Raw genomic sequence first — 7,258 nt, 5'->3', positions numbered from 1 at the left:
GTATAATAGGAAGAAAAGGTCTAAAGGAGTAGAGGAAGTGGGAGGGGTACAGGAAAGGAAAGAAGGTAAAAGAAAAAATATGAGAAAAGAAAATAATGGAAACAAAGTTTTTGCAAATAGGGAAGGGTGGAGGGGGTGAAGGGAGGGCAGGGGAAGGGGAAAAAACTAAGAACCAAGATACATCATGTACAGGTACAAGATCCCAATGATGAATGTAACTGTATTTTCTACCTAAAATGTACCAATAAACTTAATGGAAAAAAAATTGTATTGAAAGTATGAGCAGCAGAAGTGACCACTGTGAACACAGAGTATCAGAAGTACAAGATAGGGATACTTTCACAGACCAATTACTCAGAGATACCTTAAAATCAAAAGGAGAACATAAAAAATGGATTCAACAGCTGTAGATGACACAAGAAAACTAAGTAAGAGTAATTGAAATAAGTGAAAAATCAAAAGAAGGTACAAATGCCATAAAAACTTGTTTACAGAAATAATAGCAGAAAACTTTCCAAATACGGGGAATGAATTTAACATAGATAAGTGAGACGTATAGAACCCCAAATAGCCACAATCAGAAAATGCTGATTTTCCACCACACATCATAGTCAAAATCCCAGAAACCCAACACAAGGACAGAATGTTAAAAACTGTTAAAGAAAAGCAACAAAGCACTTATAAAGGTAAATCCATTAGAATTACAGAAGACATCTCAGTACAGACCTTTAAGGCCAGGAAAGATTTAAGTGAAGTGTTTAAACCCCTAAAAGAAAACAACTTTCAACTCAAGACTGATATATCCTACAAAACTATCTTTGAAAATTGATGGAGAAATTAGGTCTTTCCATGACAGAGAATACTTTAAGAATTTCATGCCCACCCAAACCCACACTCCAAAAAATTCTCAAGGATATCCTAGAAAGAGACAATAGAGACGATCCCAAAAAGTCTAATAGAAAGAATACACCAAACAGGGTAAAAAGAAAGGAAAAAGGGGGGGGGGGGCATCAGCAACTGGAAAATAATGTGATGATAGGAATAAGTCAATACCTTTCAGTAACAACTCTCCATGTAGTCTCAATTCCCCAATCAAAAGACACACTGGCAGAATAGATCAAAAAAGAAAATCCAACAGTATGGCACATATAAGAAATACATGCAATCCAAAAAGAAATTTACAGACTAATAATCAAAGAATGGAAAATAATATTTCATGCAACAGGAACCTGACACCAAAGAAGTAGCTATCCTATTTTCAGACAAAGTGGACTTCAAGCCAAAATTGATCAGAAGAGGCAAAGGCGGCCACTACATATTGGCTAAGGGAACACTTTAACAGAAAGCGATAACAATTATAAACACATACACAAACACCACCACATTCAACCTCATAAACACTACTGTACATAAAAGATCAGATAAACATCAACACAATTATAGTGGGGGACCTCAATACCCAATTGTCACAAAAAGATCAGGAAAAAATAGGGTTGAAGCAAATCTTCATTTAAAAATGGTCTTAATAGATATCTACAGAGAGAATCTTCCTGCCGTCGCGTTCGGATCTCGCTGCTCCAGCCTCCAGGGCATGTTCCATCCTTCCAGCCCATGACCAGCAAAGGAAAAAAGCCCACATATTTTCTTGCCCCGTACATTCCTGGAGGCGAGCAAAAGTAGTTAATTTTAACCATGAGGGAAATCGTGCACATCCAGGCCGGTCAATGTGGCAACCAGATTGGTGCCAAGTTCTGGGAGGTGATCAGCGATGAGCACGGCATCGACCCCACCAGGACCTACAACGGGGACAGTGACCTGCAGCTGGACCGAATTTCCGTGTACTACAATGAAGCCACAGGTGGCAAGTATGTTCCTCGCGCTATTTTGGTGGATCTGGAACCTGGGACCATGGACTCTGTTCGCTCTGGTCCTTTTGGCCAGATCTTCAGACCAGACAACTTTGCTTTTGTTCAGTCTGGGGCAGGAAACAACTGGGTGAAGGGCCACTACACAGACGGGGCTGAGCTGGTGGACTCAGGCCTGGACGTGGTGCGGAAGGAGGCAGAGAGTTGCGACTGCCTGCAGGGCTTCCAGCTGACCCACTCGCTGGGGGGCGGCACAGGCTCCGGCATGAGCACCCTGCTCATCAGCAAGATCCGCGAGGAGTACCCCGACCGCATCACGAACACCTTCAGCGTGGTGCCCTCGCCCAAAGTGTCCGACACCGTGGTCGAGCCCTACAACGCCACCTCTCCGTGCAACAGCTGGTGGAGAACACCGACGAGACCTACTGCATGGACGAGGCGCTGTACGACATCTGCTTCCGCACCCTCAAGCTGACCACACCCACCTAGGGGGACCTCAACCACCTCGTCTCTGCCACCATGAGCGGCGTCACCACCTGCCTGCGCTTCCCCGGCCAGCTCAATGCCGACCTCCGCAAGCTGGCTGTCAACATGGTGCCCTTCCCGTGGCTCCACTTCATGCCTGGCTTTGCGCCCCTCACCAGCCGAGGAAGCCAGCAGTACCGCGCCCTCACGGTGCCTGAGCTCACCCAGCAGGTCTTCGATGCCAAGAACATGATGGCCGCCTGTGACCCGCACCACGGCCGCTACCTGACCGTGGCTGCTGTCTTCCGGGGCCGCATGTCCGTGAAGGAGGTGGACGAGCAGATGCTGAATGTGCAGAACAAGAACAGCAGCTACTTCGTAGAGTGGATCCCCAACAGCGTGAAGACGGCAGTGTGCGACATCCCGCCCCGCGGCCTGAAGATGGCTGTGACCTTCATCGGCAACAGCACGGCCATCCAGGAGCTGTTCAAGCGCATCTCGGAGCAGTTCACAGCCATGTTCCGGCGCAAGGCCTTCCTGCACTGGTACACGGGCAAGGGCATGGACGAGATGGAGTTCACCGAGGCCGAGAGCAACATGAACGACCTGGTGTCCGAGTACCAGCAGTACCAGGACGCCACGGCCGAGGAGGAAGAGGATTTCGGGGAGGAGGCCGAAGAGGAGGCCTAAGCCGGAGTCCCCTTCACCTCAGGCTTCTCACCTCAGCCTCCTCACCCACCCCTTACCTTCACCATTTGTTTGCTGCCTCTTTTCTTTGGGGGGTGTAGAACAGTGCCTGGCACATAGTAGGCACTCAATAAATACTTGTTTGTTGGGAAAAAAAAAAATAGATATCTACAGAGTATTCCACCCAACAACAAGAGAATGCACATTCTTCTCATCAGCACATGGAACTTCCTCCAAAAAGAGATCACATAGAGCTCTGGTAGCAAATCTATGGCACGTGGGCCACAGCGAGCTGTATAACTGAAAGCTCTAAAAGGTTCACTATCACTGCCATCAAGCATGCTTAAGAAAATGCAAAAGAATTAAAATTGTCCCGTGCATAATATCAGATCACAACACAACAAAACTAGAAATCAATGGCAAACAAAATCACAGAAAATATGAAAATGCATGGAAATTAAACAATACCACTCTTGAGTAATCAATGGGTCTCAGAAAAAATATCAAGAAAGAAATTAGTTCCTAGAATCAAACAATAATGTCAGCACAACATACTAGAACCTATGAGATCTATGAAAACAGTCCCGAGAGGGAAGTTTACAGTTGTAAAAACCCAAATCTGAAAAACAGCCCAAATAAATACAGTGGTACTTTGGTTCACAAACAATTCTTTCCATGATTCTGGTCACAAACCAAGTTACACAAGAACCAAATCAAATTCAATGGTTAGGTCCAAAGTTTACCTCATGGGGAAATTTGATTGAGCTCCTGTCCAGCTCAGTTTGAGACTAGAATTGTGAGAGAATTAAGTTTGTGAACCAAGGTACCACTGTCTGATGATGTACCTCAAGGTCCTAGAAAACTAATAATTCAAATCCAAAGCTAGTAAAAAGAAAATTACAGTTAAACCTTGGTTTGCGAGCATAACTCATTCTAGAAACTTGCTTGCAATCCAAAGCACTTGTATATCAAAGCAAATTTCCTCACAATGGAAGCTCAGATGATTCATTCCACAACTCAAAAATATTCATATAAAAATGATTATAATAATGTAATATAATACAAAGTAGTAAACATCATACAAAATATAAAGAAAAATAACCTGCACTTACCTTTGAAAACCTTCATGGCTGGTTTGAGGATGAGAGGAGGGTTATTAAGTAGGATGACTTTCACTAACACTAATGGAATCACTGCTATCTATTGATTCAGTGGAATCTTTCCTTTTTGTGCAATTTTAACAAGGAACCTATCCAATGACATTCATTTTTGCCTCCTTTTGAGGATCTCATGGAAATGTGACATTATATTGTCTTTAAAGATTTATTGCTCACTCCGCTACTGCCTTATTTGGGTGGTCCTTTTCTATAAAATTTTGCAGTTTCCCAGATTTTACACATCTAACATCACTGGAAGTGAGGGATTTCTCCAGCTTTTTCTCGTCCTCCTCTGCAGACGAGATCTCCTCTATATCCTCTTACTGTTGAGAGATGATCACCCACAATCCCCGCGGCAAGAAAGAGAACCACTGGTTCAGTTGTGATCATGTTTTGTTTGGCATCACATACTACTTGTGTTGCAAAACATCACTCATTTATCAAGTTAAGATTAGAAAATTTTGGTCATCTTGTAGAACACTCACATAACAAGTTACTCACAAGGTTTTACTATATAAAGATCAGAGCAGAAATTAATGAACTTGAGACTCAAAAACATAAAGAATCAATGAATCAAACAGCTGGTTCTTCAAAAGAAAAAACAAAACAGAAAATCCTTAGCCAATCTTACCCAAAAAAGGAAAGACACAATCCATGTAATTAGAAATGAAAAAGGTGAAATCACCAAAGACACTGCTGAAATCCAGAAGATAATTAGTAACTACTTTGAAAAGCTGCACTGCAATGAAATGGATAAATTCCTAGATACATGAATTACCAAAACTGAACCAAGAAGATATAAAAACCCTGAATAATCCAATGACAAGCAATGAAATTGAAGCAGTAATTTTAAAACTACACCAACTAAGAAAACCCCAACTCCAAAAGATTCACCATGGAATTCTGTAAGAACTTCAGAGAAAAATCTACTACATCACATATTCTTCAAACTCTGTAACAAAACTGAAAGGGAAGAGGTACTCTCAAACTCATTCCTAGAAGCTAGCATTATCCCGATTCCAAAACCAGAAAAGGACCTAACCAAAAAAGACAATTACAGGACACCCTCTTTAATGAATTTAGACAGAAAAATTCCCAACAAGATACCAGCAAATAGAATGCAACAAATTATCAAAAAGATCAAACATCATAGCTAAATAGGCTTCATTCAGGGATCCAAGGATAGTTCAAAATACACAAATCAATAAATATACCACATAAACAGAAGGACCAAAATCACATGATAGGGGCTGGGGATTTAGCTCAGTGGTTCTGCTGCCTGCCTCACAAGTGCAAAGTCCCGAGTTCGATCCCTGGTACCAAAAAAAAAAAAAATCACATAATTATCTCAATTGATGTACAAAAAGCCTTTGATAAAATCCAACAACCGTTCATGACAAAAACCCTGAAGAAAATATAGAAGTACCTTATCTCAATCTGATAAAAGCTATTTATGACAAACTTACCCCAAACATCATATTAAATGAGAAAAGCTGAAAGCTTTCCCTCTAAAGTCAGGAACAAGACGAAGGTATTCACAATCAGCACTCCTGTTCACTATATTCCTCAAAATAGTAGCCAGAGCAATCAGAAAAGAGAAAGAAACAGAATATGTAAGGTAAGGAATGAAATTATCATTATTCTCAGATGGCATGATCCCCTCTCTACATAGAAGACCCAAAAAAATTCCACCAAAACACTCCCTAGAATAATCAAATTCAGAAATGTAACAGGACACAAAATCAACACACAAAAATCATAAAGTGTTCCTGTACAACAAAATGAACTCACTAAGAAATTAGAAAAACAATACCGTTTACAACAATATCAAGGAAAATTAAATACTTAGGAATTAACCTAACGAAGGAAGTAAAAGACATCTACAATAGAAACTACAATACTCTGGAAAAGGAGATTGAAAAGGACATCAGAAAATGAAACAATATCCCATTCCTGGATAGACAAAACTAGTATTGTCCAAATGGCCATACTTCCAAAACTGATATACAGATTTAACGCAATTCAAACAAAAATACCACACAACTGGAGAAAACAACCCTAAAATTCACATGGAACCAGAAGAGATCCAGAACAGTAGCATTCCTGGGTAGTAGCCATCTCAATCCCAAACTTCAAGTTATAATACAAAGCTACAGTGATAAACGTTAACATGGTACTGGAACAAAACAGACATGTGGACCAATGGAACAGAATTCAGGATGCAGAAAAAACCCAGGCACATTCAACCATCTGATATTGACAAAGGGGCCAAAAATATATATCGAAGGAAAGACAGCCTCTTTAACAAATGGTGGTGGGAAAACTGGCTATCCACATGGAGAAAATTGACTGTAGACCCGTATCTTTCACTATGCACTAAACTAAAATCAAAATGGATCAAAGATCTAAATTTTAAAAAAGAAACAATCTACTGGAAGACAAAATAGGTAAAACTCTTGAAGATATAGGCATAGGCAGGGGCTTTCTGAATAGGAGCCTAATTGCACTAGAAATAGCATCAAGAATCAACAAATGGAATTATACCAAAGTTAAGCTTTTCCACACCAAAGGAAAAAGCCTAGAGTGAAGAGACAACCTGCAGAATGAGAGGACTAATATCTAGAACATATAAGGAACTCAAAAAAATTAGACACTCCCCCCCAAGTAAAAGACTTAAACAAAAAATGGCCAAGTGAAATGAACACTTCTCAGAAGTACAAATGTTTAATACATGAGAAAACTATTCAACAACTCTGGCCACTGGAGTAGCGCAAATTAAAATAACACTGAGAATCCATCTTATTCCAGAAATAATGGCTATCATCAAGAAACCAAATAATGGGCTGGGGATTTAGCTCAGTGGCATGGCACCTGCCTCACAAGCACAAGGTCCTGAGTTCAATCCCTGGTACAAGAAAGAAAGAGAAAGGGAGGAAGGGAGGAAGGGATGGAGGAAGGAAGGAAGCAAAGAGAGAAAGAGAGAGAAGAAAGAAAGAAAGAAAGAAAGAAAGAAAGAAAGAAAGAAAGAAAGAAAGAAAGAAAGAAAGAAAGAAAGAAAGAAAGAAAAAAAGAAAGAAGGAAAGA

The 7,258-nt window shown here is 40.8% G+C and overlaps 1 pseudogene; it reads left to right on the top strand.

The window, feature by feature from the left end:
- The first annotated feature begins 1,561 nt into the window (after positions 1 to 1,561).
- LOC101700115 (tubulin beta chain pseudogene) lies at positions 1,562 to 3,042 on the top strand (annotated as a pseudogene).
- Positions 3,043 to 7,258: the final 4,216 nt, after the last annotated feature.

The sequence above is a fragment of the Heterocephalus glaber genome, unplaced genomic scaffold (assembly GCF_053883595.1).
Source record: "Heterocephalus glaber isolate CG9 unplaced genomic scaffold, H.glaber_assembly_v1.0 deba00001497, whole genome shotgun sequence".
In the NCBI taxonomy this organism is placed as follows: domain Eukaryota; kingdom Metazoa; phylum Chordata; class Mammalia; order Rodentia; family Bathyergidae; genus Heterocephalus; species Heterocephalus glaber.
Note: the sequence above shows the minus strand (reverse complement) of the source record. Positions and strands in the feature narration are given on the sequence as shown.